This window comes from Trachypithecus francoisi, unplaced genomic scaffold (genome assembly GCF_009764315.1).
Source record: "Trachypithecus francoisi isolate TF-2019V2 unplaced genomic scaffold, Tfra_2.0 Lachesis_group20, whole genome shotgun sequence".
Lineage (NCBI taxonomy): Eukaryota > Metazoa > Chordata > Mammalia > Primates > Cercopithecidae > Trachypithecus > Trachypithecus francoisi.
In genome coordinates, this window is record NW_022681466.1 from 42,652,009 (window position 1) to 42,669,658 (window position 17,650).

The 17,650-nt window shown below is 44.9% G+C and overlaps 1 protein-coding gene across 3 annotated transcripts in view; it reads left to right on the plus strand.

Moving 5' to 3' along the window:
• TEX2 (testis expressed 2) overlaps positions 1-17,650 on the plus strand; it is a 127,150-nt gene that overhangs the window by 7,318 nt on the left and 102,182 nt on the right. The gene's annotated exons all lie outside the window — the stretch shown is intronic.

A 17,650-nucleotide genomic window follows, 5' to 3' on the forward strand; every position in this document is an offset into this window, starting at 1 on the left:
GGTAAAACTAAGACAGCTGAGTAGGTGTATCCATGGAGGCATTCTAAGGTAGCTTGTGTTGGGCTTTCTGTGGTGTGCTAAGCATTCGGTACCCGTACCTGGAAGACTTGGCCCTACCTGTAGGCATCTCTGCAGTGGGTGCAGTGGTCAGTGTGGAGCAAGATGGACCGGAAGCAGCTGTTCCTCTGCTGCAGTTGTCTGCTTTAGTGTTTGGATATGGGCAGGAGATCTTTAGCCTTTTTTCCTGATGAGAGGAGACAGATACTACTGGCCTTACAGCCAGGTGGTCAAACATGACAACTCAGAGTTGCTGTGTGCAAAACCTGCCTGAACCCCATCTCCAGTGAGATTTGATGATGATTCCCCATTCAAAGGAACAACCACACTTCAGGACTATACAAGGAGAGGACTTCATATAACAGGTCACTGGCTTGGGATAGTCAGTAAAGTGCTATGAACCCAGCCATGTTAAAGTTATAATTATCTTGTAAAGTATGTGTGAGGCCTCATCAGATTTGTATATAATTGACTAAGTTTTTCAAAAAATCTTGGCCAGGCGCAGTGGCTCACGCCTGTAATCCCAGCATTTTGGGAGGCCAAGACCGGTGGATCACGAGGTCAGGAGATCGAGACCATCCTGGCTAACATGGTGAAACCCCGTCTCTACTAAAAATACAAAAAAAAAAAACATTAGCTGGGCGTGTTGGCGGGCGCCTGTAGTCCCAGCTACTGGGGAGGCTGAGGCAGGAGAATGGCCTGAACCCGGGAAGCGGAGCTTGCAGTCAGCTGAGATGGTGCCACTGCACTCCAGCCTGGGCCACAGAGCAAGACTCCGTCTCAAAAAAAAAAAAAAAAAAAATCTTTTACTCTGAAACATTTTTTAAAAAAATACACAAAAGTAAAGAATAATATAATGGATCTCAGGCATCTATTACTGAATTTTGATAATTATCAACTTTTGCTAATCTTGTTCCAAGATAGTTCCACAATGAAGCATTGTTGGTGGATTTTCTGTCACAGTATAAATGTGTCTTTGGACTATAAAATCATTTGGTAGATATTCTAGAGAAAAAAATGCCTGCATACTGTATAATCATAGGACTGGTGTTAGGTAGTTGAAATTCAGAATCTGAAATGAACATTTAGTGGACACCTCTTATAGACTTGTCTATGAGAAGTAGGCATATAAAATTAAGAGTGCTTTCAAGATGACCAGTTAGTCTATGTGTTTACTAAGTGGTGACTGTATTGGGCAGTGTGCAAGATACATTAAAAAAAAGAAAAAAAAGGCCAGGTGCTGTGGCTTATGCCTGTAATCCCAGCACTTTGGTAGACTGAAGTGGAGGATCACTTGAGGCCAGGAGTTTGAGACCAGCCTAGGCAACATAGTGAGACCCTGCCTCTACAAAAAAAAAAAAAAAAAAAAAAACCAGACACAGTGGCACACACCTGTAGTCCTAGGTACTTGGCAGGCTGAGCTGGGAGGAGGATCGCTTGAGCCCGGGAATTCAAGGCTGCTGTGAGCCATGATGGCACCACTGCACCACAGTCTTGGTGACAGAGTGAGACCCTGTCTCTAGAAATCAAACAAACAAAAAAGGACAGTCTTTGTCCACAGTGGCTTATAAAATTATGAGCCCACGATGAAGTCACAGATTATTTTCAAAAATTCTTAGCAAATGAATTTTACACAAAGCCCAAACTGTGAAACTGATTAAGAAGCAGTATTTTAGTGGCGTATGTTACTTTAAGTTCAATTTATAGTATTCACTTGTAGCATGAAACAGGACACAAGTTAATATGTTGAAAGTTTCTATATGTTGAATTCTGTTTTTATTTTTTAAAGGGGAAATTCATATCAAACATGCAAACAACCCTGTAGCAGTGCCTCTGTGCATCATGGTACGTACAACAGACCATTGAACATTTAAAAGGTGGTTAGTGCAACTGAGAGCTGGAAGCTTTCATTTTAATTAAGCTGAAACCAAAACTTTAATATTAATTTAAATAGTTCCATGTGCCCATATTGGACGGTATAGCTCCAGGGTTTATTAAACCACCATTCCCGGTGATAAGATAGAACCCAGCACAAACTAATCTGGGCAACCAATCAAAGGGCACAAGTCGCATGTAGGTTCCAAACTCAGTACATTTTACAGAAAAGGAGTTTGATTATGTAGTAGAAGGAAGAACTGCCTGGTGGGACTCATGATCTTCCTTCAAGAGCAAGGCTGAAAGACCTGGGGAGTTTTGATTTGATGGTGTGATGTCTCCTGGGGCTCAGAATATTATGAAATGAGGAGTGAATCTCTGAGTGAAAAGAACTCAAGCTGCTTGTTGCATTGCGGAATGTCTCTAAGAGGTAGAGAGGCGTCTGTTAAGTAGCTTGTATGAAGGTTTCAGAAGGTAACTTGTATGAAGTTTCAGCTTTGGGAGTTGTGTTTGCTGCCGGGAGGGTTTAGAGGCCACCTCTAGGCAACACCCAGGGGCTCAAAGAAGACAGATGTAGAGAGCATGAGCTGCTGGTCACCTCTCTATCCCCAGAGCATAGTAGATGCTTGATAAATGTGTTAAAAATGGATGACAGTTTCTGGAATAGATTTAGGAGTAAATAAGAGATGGGCTTGAACTTTTTCTAGAAATTCTGAAAAATAGATGCCAAGGGAAGTGCAGTGCCAGTGAACTGCAGAGTTTGCTCAGCCTGTGCTTTCTGCCAGAGGTAATTGACATTTCTCCTCACTGCAAATGCAAGCTCGACCTCCCTCCACTCACCCTTATCCAGTCCTGCACCAAGTACTGCTGATTTTTATCTTATAAATGTCTCTTGGATGGTTCTTTTCTCTCAAGCTTCTCTGCCACTGTTCTAGTCTGGTCTAAACAACCATCTTTTTGCTTGGAATACTCCGGCAGCCCCTCACTGACCTGCCCTCATCTACTTCTACTCCTTCCTAATCTCGTCACCACCTGGCAGTCTGAGTGGTCTTTAAAAAATTCCTAACATGGCTGGGCATGGTGGCTCACAACTGTAATCTCAACACTTGGGGAGGCTGAGGTGGGAGGATTGCCTGAGCCCAGGAGTTCAACACCAGCCTGGGCAACATAGTGAGACCCTGTCTACAAAAAAAAAAAAAAAGAAAAATTAACTGGGTGTGGTGTCCTGTGCCTGTAGTCCCAATTACTCAGGAGGCTAAGGTGGGAGGATTGTTCGAACCCAGGAGGTTGAGGCCGCTGTGATCTGTGATCACACCACTGCATCCAGCCTGGGTGACAGAGACCCTGTCTCAAATAAATAACAAATAGTTCTAACATGATCCTGTCACATCCTTGCTCAAATTCTCTGAAGGTTTCTTTGTTACTTGTGGGATAAAATCTACATTCTGAACATGTTTAGGTGCTGTGTGATCTAGCCCCTCCTGCCTTCTCCAGCCTGGGCCTCTCTCTCTCCCGGTTTATTGTATTCTAGGCACACTGGCCGCTTTTCTCTTCCCAGTTGGAAGGGAACTAGACTTTTTAGGAGCTGAACCCTCTGCAGGAAACAGCTCTACTCCCCACCTCACCCCCACCCCCATTTTCTCTCTTCCTTTGTAGCGCTCATCACAGTTTGTTACTGCATATTCTGTGGTAGATACCTGCTTTTCCCCTTCTTCCAGGAAGGCAGGGACCTTGTTGATTTTGCTCCGCATTATCTACCCAGTACCTAGCTTCGTATCTGACCCACTAGACATGCTGCTTAAATATTTTCGGGGTGAATGAATGAAAGAGTGCAAACCACATTAGAAAACAAGGGGAAACTCAACTGAGGAATTCTTTTGAAAACTGGGTTATATGGCTGAGCACAGTGGGTCATGCCTGTAATCTCAGCACTTTGGGAGGCTAGGGTGGGAGGATCGCTTGAGCCCAGGATTCCAGACCAGCCTGGGCAACATAGGGAGACCTCCCCATCTTTAAATTATTTACAAAAAATTTAAAAATTAGGCATGGTGGTGTGCAGCTGTAGTCCTACTCAGGATGCTGAGGTGGGAGGATTGCTTGAATCTGGGAGGTCCAGGCTGCAGTGAGCCATCATTGCACCACTGCACTCCAGCCTGGGTGACACCTCAAAAACAGACAAAAACACCTTGGGTTTATTGGAGAGGTTAAGTAGTTTTTCGAGAATAACTCAGGAAGGGAAATGGAGGGGGAAAGAGTCCACAGGGATCAAAACGGTACAGAGGGTTTAGAGCATCCTACAAAAACATGTTCTGAGAAAGCATATTCCATGCCCTTGTCCCAGACTTGAAAGGCATTTGCCCATCATGTTGCAAGGATGGGATTTGAGGCTGACCCTCTTGTCTGGATGAGTTTTCTGCTCCCAGCCTCAGGAAGCGCTGACATTAGGCTCCATTCTGAGACCTTAAGGTTGGAGTCTTCCATATACAGCCCACAGCTAGGGGTGCAGTAGTCTTCCTGTCTTCCTGGAGGGTGGGGGTTCTGCCCTGCTCGTATTTGCACCTTTCTCCTCCCTCTGACCTCCTTCACTGTCATCAGCAAACTAGAGTACTTTGCCTGTGGGGGGTGTTTGCCACGTGTTTCTGAGTAGGCCCCGGTACTACCTGGTGGACACTAAAAAGGGCTCTAGGCAGTAATAAGAGGGAATTCTGGCTGTGCCTTGCGCAGGGGAGGCTTCCTGCTGCTGCTAGATTCCCTGTTGGAAAGAAGCTGGACAGCTGTGTTTAGACCTGATCCTGCAGATGGGGAGACTTCCCCCTTCTCTGTCTTCCTGAGGGCTGCTTCCAGATGAGTGGGGGAGCCTGCCAGTGCTCATCAGGTCCACCTGACATGTCATAAGGAAAAAGGAGAAACCTAGGTGTTCCCCGGGAACTTTGAGGTTATGAATAGGAAATTGAAGGACTTGATGCCGGGATAATGTTCTTTTGGAAGGAAGGGACTGGTTCCCCAGACCAGCACCACCGGTAACCAGAGAGATGTTTTGTGAAGGCTAAAGCGATGTGTTTTCTGGGAGACTGCAAGTTAAGAAGGCTTTAAGCTTTATATTAATTAGAAATTTGTATTAATGTATAGTAATTAGAGAAAAGTCTACAGGAAAATCACAGAATCGGATAATGAGGAGACCTGTGTGACTTAGTAGCATTCTAGGTACCAAAGTGGTGCCTTGGAGCTCTCGAGTGGAAACTAGCACCAAAGCTGATTGGGAACACCATTAAGGGAGGGGCTCCGGTATCTGTAAGCTTGTGCCTGAACGTGAGCAGCTCATGCCCCCATGTGCTGGAAACCTTAACAGCACAGGCAGGCAAATATGATCTGATGGTTGTTAGGACTGGAGTTAGAGCAAAGTACTATGGGGTACACCTAGCCCCAAAAGAAAATCCTGTAAGTGATTTACTCTATGTGCCCTGATCATGGAAACCTGGTGGAAAGCATTTCCTTTTATGATGTAAAGGGGAAAGCTGGGCCTGGTGGCTCACGTCTGTAATCCCAGCACTTTGGGAGGCTGAGGCAGGTGGATCCCTTGAGTTCAGGAGTTCAAGACCAGCCTGGGCAACATGGTGAAACCCTGTCTCTACAAAATAAAAAACAAAAACAAAAATTAGCAGGGCATGGTGACGTGCACCTGTGGTCCCTGCTACTTAGGAGGCTGAGGTGGGAGGATTGCTTGAGCCTGGGAGGCAGAGGTTGCAGTGAGCCAAGGTGGTGCCACTGCACTCTAGCCCAGGCAACAGAGCGAGACCCTGTCAAAAAAAAAAAAAAAAAAAAGTGAGAGGGGAGCAAGTTATGTTGTTGTAGGATGTTGCCTGCCAGACCAAGACGACAGTGTTATTTTCCATAGACAGATTTTAAAGTAGGCCTCCGGCAAGTGTAGTAGACCGTGCAGATGTTTATATAAGGTGGAAGTCTATTACAAGTGGACTATGTGGTAAACTCTAACCCTACCTTCTGATAATATTACATCTGAGAGCAGGTAGAGGGAAGTGTGTGTGTTGGACTTAATGATGACAAATGAGGAAAAGCCATCCAGAGGGCAAGGGACCTTGTGACTGAGGCAGGGAAGTAAGCACAGAGATCTTGTTCAGGCAGGCCGGCTGGCACCTGCTCACTAAAGTTACTCACTAACGGCTGAGCATTTCCTACCTTCTATTAATGTTTCCTTTGATAAAAATGATGGAAGTGCTCCCACTTAACCTGGAGCAGGAGCCATCTTGGTATCCTCAGTGCCTGGATGGGTGTTAGAAGTGACTGCTTGATGGTTAGTCCCTGACAGTGGCTGATCTGATGTGGCCATCCCAGTTTCCCATCCACCTCACCTACAGTTAGGAGCAGAAACTGCTGTAGGAAGCCTGGCAGGAGCTGCCCTCAGAGATTGAGCCTCTTTGCCCGGCTAAGTTCAGGGGCAAGATTGAAATGGAAAATAAGTCAGTAGCTGAAAACCTGTGGGAAAGGAATTGCTTTTGTTTTAATTTCCCAGGGTAGGCTAATGTCTGTGGGGATACAGCGAGTGGTATTCGATCCTGATGGAGTAGGTTAATAGTGAAGCAGGAACATTAATTTTTTTTTTTTTTTTTTTTTAAGGCTAAAACTCCCAGCAGAAATGGCTATTGATCATGCTCTGAGCCAGAAACCAAACTCATTTGGTCAGCCTAGCTTTCGTCTTAAGGCTGACTGTGATCGAGAGTGGGTTCAGAGGAGGCCTAATAGCCTGAAGTGAATTTTATTTCAGGAGGCACTAAAATCTTAGGGAAGGGAAAAAACACATCTTGAGTTTAGTTTTCGAGTTAGGTGATAGAATTGTTTTGGCAGCAAATGTAGCAAGTGCAGGGCCCAGAATTTTCTGGGGTGGATGGTTAAGAGGTCCTTCCAGAAGTCTGTATGATTTTTTAATGCCAAAGTGTTAATCTCAAAAAATAAAATTGAAAACGATTTTAATATATCTATATATTTGTTGACCCACAGCTCCGAAGAAGCCTTCCAGAAATTTCTAATTTCACTATTTCTAAAACCTAGCTTATTATGGTCTGTAAGAATTTTAGCCATTTTGTGGGCTCTGCCACAGAACTGAACCATTAGCCTCCGTTTTCCCTCTCAGAACTGCCTTCCAGCTCCTCCTGAGCTCCTTCCCACAGTGCTCCAGTGGAGTGTCCTAGCCTCTCGCCCTACACACTGCTGAGTAAGCACAGAGCAGGCTGTACTGTCGATTGGTTAATGTTGAGTGAGATGGGTGCTTTATTCAAGCTAAGGAAAAAAGGAATTTTTTTAAAGGATGTTTTTCTGTTTTAGGAGCTGGTTTATACCAGTGCTTAAGTCGGTATTTAAAGTTGGAATGAGAGGTTTTGGTTTCCTGTTCTTACAGCAGTAAACAGTAGGTAAGGGGCAGGTGCCTGGGGTCAGCCCTTTAGATTTTTTCTCTTTTCTTTTTTTTTCTTTGAGACAGAGTCTTGTTCTGTTGCCCAGTCTCAAGCGCAGTGGTGTGACGTCATCTCACTGCAACCTCCACCTTCCAGGTTCAAGTAATCCTCCTTCCTCAGCCTCCCAAGTAGCTGGGATTACAGGCATGTGCCACCATGCCCGGTTAATTTTTGTATTTTTAATAGAGATGGGGTTTTGTCATGTTGGCCAGGCTCATCTCGAACTCCTGATCTCGAGCAATCCACCCTCTTTGGCCTCCTAAAGTGCTGGGATTACAGGGTTGAGCCCCGCCCGGCCATCCCTTTAGTTCTTATTTCTGTCAATGTGGGTACACAGGGACATCTTTTCAAGTGTGATGCTATTGCTAAGAGAGGGAGGGTTCCTGACAGACAAGCAGGAAGCCCAGAATTTGGCATGGGAACCCTCATCTAATCACTGGGATGATTTCAAGCCAAATTCTTTGAGGCCTGCTAAAGGGCTTATAAAATAGGCTGTACCTGCATTTAGTTAATGTGGACTGGTTATCCGGTGATAATGACACTGCTTAGAAGGCAGTGGCTATTCTTGGGGACTGTCAGTGGGCAGTTCCAGACACTGGTGAGAGTCAGCCTCCTGTGAATCTTTAAAATGAGGTCCTTACCCATCTTGTGTTTCCTTTTAGGGAAGGTCTTTAAAGAATCTTAAAGCAAGTATTTTAACTCTTTTTTTTTTTTGAGACGGAGTCTGGCTCTGTCGCCCAGGCTGGAGTGCAGTGGCCGGATCTCAGCTCACTGCAATCTCCGCCTCCCAGGTTTACGCCATTCTCCTGCCTCAGCCTCCCGACTAGCTGGGACTACAGGCGCCTGCCACCTCGCCCGGCTAGTTTTTTTTTTTGTATTTTTTAGTAGAGATGGGGTTTCACGGTGTTAGCCAGGATGGTCTCGATCTCCTGACCTCGTGATCCGCCCGTCTCGGCCTCCCAAAGTGCTGGGATTACAGGCTTGAGCCACCGCGCCCGGCCTTTAACTCTTTAAGTAGCATTAAGCATGGGAAATTCTTATGAAATAGATTATTTTCTCCCAATAAATTAGTGTACCAATTTTTCTTTTCTCTCTTTCTCTCTTGTTCTTTGATTATTTCTAATTCTTTCTCTCACTAACATAAAGCACTTAGGTATGTTTTGCAATTATAATTTGTTTTTCAATAGATTGGTTATTTATTGTCTAGAAAGTAACCAGCTGTTTTCCCACTACAGTCTTGGTTCCAGGAGTAAAATTGCTGGCAAAGCTTTGGGAGGCACCAGAAGGCTGTCCTCTTCCTGGAGTGAGACTTCATGTGCTATCTCTGTCTTGCCCAAATGCCCTAGGACCATACACTCACCATCCAAAGGGGTGTAGATTAAAACCCTACTCCTCCTATTCAAAACAGTGTAATGAATTCTGTACGTCTGGGTTTTTTAATCTTGGGGAGGGGGAAGAGAAATATCTGTGTCTCCTTGAAAATCGAGTGCAAAACTCTTGTGGGTATTTGCGTATGTATATTTGTGTGGTGGGGAAGGATCTTTGATGTTCATCAGGCTTTCAAAAAGCCCTCAACTGAGAAAGGTTAAGGAGGAACTTCAGGTCTAAATCTCTCATACCTCTCATCTAAAAAGCTCTAAAGTCAGCTTTTTAGAACGGAGAGACCAGTTCACAGTAGAAGAACCGGGAGCACAGACAACACCGGTGAGCGAACTGCAGGCTCCCCGCGCAGGGGTCCGTGTACAAGTCTGGCTGCCTCCTCACTGCTCAAACCAGATCATCCCTGGAGCCCCGAGATTCTCTTTCCTCACTGCTAGTCCCTCTCCCCTCAAATCCTAGAAGACCTTTGTGGGAGAGAATTGGAGATACATGTCCTCCTATCCAGGTATCCTGTGCCAGGATATTTTCTCCTTCAGTTTTCTTAGTCAGTTTGTTCTGACCAGTACCCTACTGAGTTTTCACAGGGAGTCTCTTTTTATTTTTCTTGGGTTTGCCTTTTTTATTCCTCTTCTTCCTCTGCCTTCTTCTTTCTTTCTTTTCTTTTCTTTCCTTTTTTTTTTTGAGACAGAGTCTCACTCTGTCACCCAGGCTAGAGTACAATGGCCCGATCTCGGCTCACTGCAACCTCCACCTCCTGGGTTTAAGCGATTCTCCTGCCTCAGCCTCCCAAGTAGCTGGCGCCTGCCACCACGCCCAGCTAATTTTTGTAATTTTAGTAGAGATGGGATTTCACCATGTTGGTCAGGCTGGTCTCAAACTCCTGACCTCAGGTGATCTGCCCGCCTCGGCCTCCCAAAGTGCTGGGATTACAGAATTACAGGCGCGAGCCACCACACCCAGCTGCCGCCTTCTTTCTTTTTCTGTATTCTGAATAGTCTGTTCCCTGTCATTGGCTTTTCTGTTAGGTCTCGTGATTCTTATCTGCAGCAAGAAAAGGGGGTCTCTGAGGTAGACAGAGCACCAGGAGGCTGGTCCTCCCAGTACTGTGACTCTGGAAGGTGGATCCTGCCCTTCCCTGGAAGGCCTTAGGGCCTCAGCTCACCCATTTTAGCCCAGAAGTCCAGCCTTCTCCTCGTGCAACCTCTAGCTGGTCGAGAACACACATCTGCTGCTGGCAGTTACTGACTCCTTCCTTTCCTCACGAACCTCATGCGTGTCCTGTGATGGTGGGCTCTGCTCGTGAAAGTATGATTGTTTTATATACCTTTTTTTAAAGACAGAAGTTGCTACTTTCAGAAAGCATTCTTCCAGGGGGCGGCCTAATATTTAAGACAATGCTGGTAGGCTGGACGTGGTGGCTCATACCTGTAATCCCAGCACTTTGGGAGGCTGAGGGGGCAGATCACGAGGTCAGGAGTTCGATACCTGACTGGCCAATATGGTGAAACCCCATCTCTACTAAAAAATGCAAAAATTAGCCAGCCGTGGTGGCGCACACCTGTAATCCCAGCTACTCAGGAGGCTGAGGCAGGAGAATTGCTGGAACCTGGGAGGCAGAGGTTGCAGTGAGCCAAGATCATGCCACTGCACTCCAGCCTGGGTGACAGAGCAAGACTCTGTCAGAAAAAAACAGGACAACGCTGGTGACAAATATGCATGATTGCAGTAGATCCCTGTTAGCAGAAATTTAAATTCGAGTCAAGAATGGTCATCTTCTGCCTTTGGCCATTTAAGCTTCTTCCTTTCTCTGAATTTCAGCCTCTAGTGCTCAGGAGGAGGTCAGGGATCTGGCTCTTAAAGGGTGTTGGAGGAAGGCCTCCTTTCCGTATTGCTTCTGAGGACTCCTTAGACCATTGGCAGCACACATCTTCACATGAAGGTGGGCTTTTGATCTGGGAGACTCTGCTTAAGAAACCGGATCTCTTTATTGATAGAGCTGTCTCATGAGCAAGTAATGCAAGTTGTTGGTAATTACAGAAAACCTACTGTGGAATTTCATCTAAAATTAATGAAGAGTCAGCACTGTGGATTAAATACAGAGGCGGTGATGGCTTTAGCTCTCAGCTGTCTGCGGGCTTTCCTTTGCTGTCTGTTGTACCTGGGGGCTCCCTTCCCTCTTGTCCAGTTGGTTCGTATTCCTATGACAGAGACCCATTTTAATGGAACGCCACCAAAATATGCAGTATATTCCAAAGTCAAAGGTTTAGGATCAGAAAAGTGAAAAAGGTTCATTGTATTAAAAAGAAAGCAATAAAATATGTGGAGAACAAAAACTGGGCAGTGAAATCTAGCTAGATGACCATAATATAATATGTCTGCTTTTCTTGACTTTATTATTATTATCTTTAAAGGAACATTGTTCAATCCTCGATTTTGTATCTATGGCAGCAGGTGAAGGTCTCTAGATGAGCATGCACATACACGATGATAAATGGTTAAGGAATTTTGAGGCTAAAATCTTTACTGCTTAGATGTCATGTACTTTATAGGTATAGCATTTCTTGATTTAATAGGAAGGATCTCTGCTCTATATGTGCTTTTATGTGACTTGAAAAGGAACTAACTATTCCATTTAAGTAGATTTCAATTAGGATAATGGGTTTGAGACATTTTGCAATGATACATTTTCTAGACTCGTAAGATGGAATTGTCAGATTATAGCAAATAGAGTTAGAAATTATTTTGCAATTTTCTCAGCAGATTGTAATTTCTCCTTCCATACATGTAGTCATTGTAAAAATAATAGTGTAAGGGTACCTTTTATAAAACTGATTATTTTCCAAATAGACTGGTACCTTTTGGTTTAGAAAAAAATGATGGAAGAAGATTGTAGTTTAGGAGAGCAAGCAGAAAGCAGTCATTTTTCAGCCTTTCTTTTTTTTTTTTTGAGACGGAGTCTCGCTCTGCCGCCCAGGCTGGAGTGCAGTGGCCAGATCTCAGCTCACTGCAAGCTCCGCCTCCCGGGTTCACGCCATTCTCCTGCCCCAGCCTCCCCAGTAGCTGGGACTACAGGCGCCCGCCACCTCGCCCGGCTAGTTTTTTGTATTTTTTTAGTAGAGACGGGGTTTCACCGTATTAGCCAGGATGGTCTCGATCTCCTGACCTCGTGATCCGCCCGCCTCGGCCTCCCAAAGTGCTGGGATTACAGGCTTGAGCCACCGCGCCCGGCCCAGCCTTTCATTTTATTTTACCTTTGGCCACATTTTTAAGAAAGGCCCAAAATTGCCATATGTCTGAAGGAATATTGGTAATGGGGTAGAGTTGTAATGAAAGTGAGATTTTCAGAGTAACAAGGTCACTTTCTTCTGTGGCTTGTAGAAACAGATATGTGATCACAACAGGTCCAGCAGGCAGGGTTGTGGGGAGTAGAGAGTTCATATAATTTAGATCATGCTTAAATTTCCATATTTGAAAAAGCACCCAGAGAACAGGATTTTGTCAAAAGAAAAAAAAAATAATATTTTTTAAACGGGAGGGGGAAATGTGCGTGTTATTCTTACGAGATGTTGAAAAATGTTTAAATAGCTGCGATACAGTTTGTTGAGGGGGCAGGGGACAGTGGGAACAGTGACTAAAGGGTTACGTTTTGATGCAGAAATGCCCAGTTGAAGAAAAAAGCTTGCTTGGGAGGAGAGTTTCTGTGGAGATGTGCCCTGCATTTTGAGTGATGTACTGAAGCATCAAAGACTCGGCATTAATTTTGATCTTTCTTGGGAAACTGGAGAAAATAATGCATTTCTGAGAAAAAAATAGTAACTTCTGAAATATCAAAGCCTGCTCTGGACAATGTCAACATCCATGAGTGAGAGGCAAATTCAAGAATCCAAACCCTAAGTGAAGACCTTACTGACTTGCTGTCTGGATGTCAGGGGCTGTTTGAGCCATGAGGTCCAGCAGGGCCTTTCTTAGGCATTCCAGGGATATGAGAGGTCCACACCCACACGATTGTGTGTTAGTTCTCAGGCTTCCGAGGATTTTTCTTGGGAAAAGGTTTTTAACCCCAAGTAGCTCCCAGCTTGACAGAATTCTTTAGAGGCAGCTCAGAAAAACTTTGGTTTCCGAAAATAATCCAGAGGCTAAAGTTCTGCCACCCTTTAAAAGAGTAGTGTTTTGGCTGGGTACAGTAGCTCATGCTTGTAATCCCAGCATTTTGGGAAGCCGAGATGGACGGATCACGAGGTTCAGGAGTTTGAGACCAGCCTGTCCAACATATTGAAACCCCGTCTCTATTAAAAATACAAAAATTAGCCGAGCATGGTGGCGCATGCCTGTAGTCCCAGCTACTTGGGAGGCTGAGGCAGGAGAATCGCTTGAACCCGGGAGATGGAGGTTGTGGTGAGCCAAGATCCCACCACTGCACTCCAGCCTGGGCAACAGAGTGAGATTCCATCTCAAAAAAAAAAAAGGTGGTGTTTTAACTTCTTTTGGGACATAGTCGCCATTAGGACTCTGAACACTATGAACTCTCTCCGCAGAAATCCACACATGTACACACAGACCAAAACTTGCATGCATGCATATGTTAAGAACCCTTCAGTTAAAGTAAGATGCAACGTTTTGAAGAGAAAGCTTGCTGCTATTACAGACACCATTTTCCCTTGAGTGTTAAAGCGTTCGGCTGGGAATGTCCTTTGTTGGTTGTTCCTCAGTAAGATTAGCAGAACTGGAACCTGCCAGCCAGGCCTCATTTTGAAACTCGTACAGCCTGACAGCAGTGCTTCCAAAAGATGCACCTTCCCACTCACATCAGGAACTGAGGCCCAGTGTTTCCCCCAAGGGTCTTTTTGAAGAAGACATTTTTGTTTAATAGCAGTTTTATTGTTTTTATTATTGAAAAAGCAGTACCAACTCTGTATTCATTTCCCTGGTTATTCATATGCTTTTTCCCCCTGAGAGTCAAAAGACTGGTTTAACCTTTGACCTTGTGGGTTTTTATAGCTTGAAATTAATTTTTTAGAGAAATTGCTTTATATTTAAAAAAATTTTTGGCCGGGCGCGGTGACTCACACCTGTAATCCAGCACTTTGGGAGGCCGAGGCAGGCAGATCATGAGGTCAGGAGTTCGAGACCAGCCTGGCCAATGTAGTGAAATCCCGTCTCTACTAAAAATACAAAAATTAGCAGGGCGTGGTGGCGTGTGCCTGTAGTCCCAGCTACTCAGGAGGCTGAGGCAGAAGAATCCCTTGAACCCAGAGGGCAGAGGTTGCAGTGAGCTGAGATCGTGCCACTGCACTCCAGCCTGGGTGACAGAGCAAGACTCTGTCTCAAAAAAAAAAAAATTTAGAGATGGGATCTTGCTATGTTGCCCAGGCTAGTCTCAAACTCCTGGCCTCAAGTGATCCTCCCACCTTGGCTTCCCAACATGTTGGGATTATAGGTATGAGCCACCGCACCTGGCCAAATTGTTTTTTATATTAGTTATGAAGGAGGCATTGCATACTTGTATTATGTGTCATACAATTTGAGAATACATGTTTTGAGAATACATGTTTTTAACAAAGTACCTTATGAAAACTGCATATGTTTGATGTGTCCTGCTTTTAAGTCCTTTGCTGTACTTTCCCACAGGCTGGAAGGAGGATGATTCTGGTTCAGAGGCAGGTCCTGGCACCACAGGTCTGAAACTGCAGTCCTCTTGGTGGCAACAGCCCTTTGATTTTTACTTCCAAACCCCTGGTAGATTGCATCCTGCAGAGGAGCCTTTATTTGTATGATCAAGATATGAGAAGTGACCACCCCCCAGAAGTAGTATTCCTCCCTTTTCTGGAAGGATCCTTTTCTTTGATACAGCAACTGGATTGGATTTTCCGTTTCCTAAAAGAAAGGTATATTTCCAGCAGAAACAACGTTGTACAAAGTGGTTCTATGGAAGAGAGAGTTACCATGTTATAGTCCTCAGTTAGAAAGGCTTTTGTTCCTGGAAAGGATACCATTGATTAGTGACATCTGAGTTTTAAGTTAGATTTCACTTTCTCATAGCAACAGTGATGTAATGTTACATTATGGAAGCTAAAACCTGATGCTCAACTTGTAAAATATACTCAACTATAAATATTCCTCTTCTGAACTATATAGAATTTTCTTTTTTTTCTTTTTTCTTTTTTTTTGAAACGGAGTTTCACTCTTGTTGCCCAGGCTGGAGTGCAATGGCGCGATCTCAGCTCACAGCAACCTCCGCTTCCTCAGCTCAAGCGATTCTCCTGCCTCAGCCTCCCAAGTAGCTGGGATTACAGGCATGCACCACCATGCCCAGCTAATTTTGTATTTTTTTAGTGGAGACAGGGTTTCTCCATGTTGGTCAGGCTGGTCTTGAACTCCCGACCTCAGGTGATCCGCCCGCCTCGGCCTCCCACAGTGCTGGGATTACAGGCATGAGCCACCACGCCCAGCTATAGAATTTTCTAAAAAGGACACAAACAGGTTACTTAGGTATTATGTGCAGTGTTCATTCATTCATTCATTAAACTAATAAATATTTCAGTGCCAGCATTGGGACACAGCAGTGAATAAACCTAACTTTCTGCACGTACAGCATATTTTCTTATGAGGCAACAAGTAACAGGTAGGCAATGTCAGGCAGTACTATTCTCAAAAATAAAGAGAGGGCCAGGTTCAGTGGCTTACACCTGTAATCCCAGCTCTTTGGGAGGCTGAGGCAGGAAGATTGCATGAGCTGAGGAGTTTGAGACCAGTTTGGGCAACAGTGAGACCCTGTCTCTATTTAAAAAATTTAAAAACTAACTGGGCGTAGTGGCGTGTGCCTGTAGTCCTAGTTACTCAGCAGGCTGAGTAGGAGGATCGCTTGAGCCCAGGAGTTTGAGGCTGCAAGAGCTATGATTGCACCACTGCACTCCAGCCTGGGTGATAGAGTGAGATCCTGCTTTTAAAAAATAATAATAATTTAAAAAAGATAATAAGGGGATGGGGAGGCCCCACTTTTAGGATGAGGTAGTCAGGAAGGTCTCTCTGAGGATGTGACACTTGAGCTGAGACCTGCTTTTATTTTTACTACAGTAAATTTTAGGAGTAACAATTATCTTTGGGATCTTGGAATTCAAGGAGGCCTCTTTGCAGAGATTTTGATAGATTTGTCTGAAGGACCTCTTGAGGAGTTAGGAGGACTTTGGTGTCAGTGTCCCTCGGAGAGAGAGACCCAACTATATCTGTTTTTTCCTTATTGTCAGTTTTCCTGCGGCAAGAACTGGAGGAGCGATGAAGTTACCGCTTGGCCTCTTGGCTGCAGTTCAAAGCAGAATTGAGCATCTTCCTGCTCGCTGGGCAGCTTCTGAGCTCAGTGCTGAACCTGGCTGCCAGACATTAGACAGTAGTTCCCAACTGTTCCAGACGCACGAACCGACCCCTCAGCAGTCACTTCATGAGCTCTGACAAACCCAAATGCTTTCCCTGGAGTGGTCACTGCATCTGGAGGCCAGCTGGCTTCAGCTTGGCCCTGAATCCCAGACACAGGAGCCTGGGCGTAGGGTGAAGGATTGCAGCTGTAGGCCTGAGGCGATTTTTCTTTTGAATGTCATTTTAAACACTGAATCACGAAATCCTAAGTCTTTTAAGCAGCAGTATAATACTGCCAATGATGCTGCTGCTGTTCAAACATTTTTTTGCATGTGACGTGCTCAGCCCTGTTTCTCTGGAGTAACAGGAATAACTCCAGAGTCCCAGAGTACATTAATAATCAGTATTTGTATAGGGCTGCAGTTGACAGATCCATTGCCATACATCTTCCTTTAATCCCCACAATACCCTATTGTTACTCTTGCCTTGCTTTTCCCTTCACCGACCAGGCAACTGACTCGAAACCGATCAAGGAAGGAGAGGGACTAGCCATCCAGAGACACCTGTGCCAGGAATTTTGTAGAATTCCTTTCATTTCCCATGCAGATGCTGGGAGGTAGACTTTATTTTTCTCATTTTAAGCTCAGAAAGATTGTGTAACTTGCCTGAGGTCACACAGCTGGTGAGGGGCAGAGCTGGAGTTTGCAGTGGGTCAGTCTGAGTTGGAAGTGTATAGTCTTTCTGCTGCACCAGGCACCTATCTGACCTGCCTGAGGACAGCCCCGCTTGCTCCCTCCTCTTCATAAGTCCACCTCCACCCTCTTCCTCTTCCGTGTCTCCTCAGTTACCTTGCCCGGTGTCTGAGCCAGGACAGGGTGTCGTGGGCTGGGCCGTGGGTGGGCAGTGACAAGTGCTGTTATCTTAGGTTCCTGGAGAATGAATAGGCTTTTAAACATTTAACAAAGAGCTTTACACACACACAGACACACACACACACACCCCTACACCTACACACCTGCATATACACATACTTACATACATCTGTATATATAAAAATCATAGAGGAAAGTTAAGCTTCATATGACCCTGCCATAGCAGACATTCATTTACATTTTTAAACATTGTATAATCAGTGTACTTACTAGTTTGCATTTTCCCCCTCATTTATCATGATTTCATTTACACATTTCTAGGCAGTGCACATACTTACCATCTGTAAGGACTTGTAATATTTCCTGTTAGCACACATAGAGTCCTTATTTAACAATTCAAGTTGTTAACCTTTTGTGGCCTGGTAAGTTCCTTACCAGATAGCATCTCATTCCTCTCCCTCTCCCCTCTTCCCTCTCCCCTCTCCCCTTTCCCCTCTCCCCTCCCCCCTTTTTTTGAGACAGAGTCTTACACTGTTGCCCAGGCTGGAGTAAAGTGGCATGATCTTGGCTCACTGCAACCTCTACCTCCCAAGTTCAAGCAATTCTCCTGCCTCAGCCTCCTGAGTAGCTGGGATTACCGGCACCTGC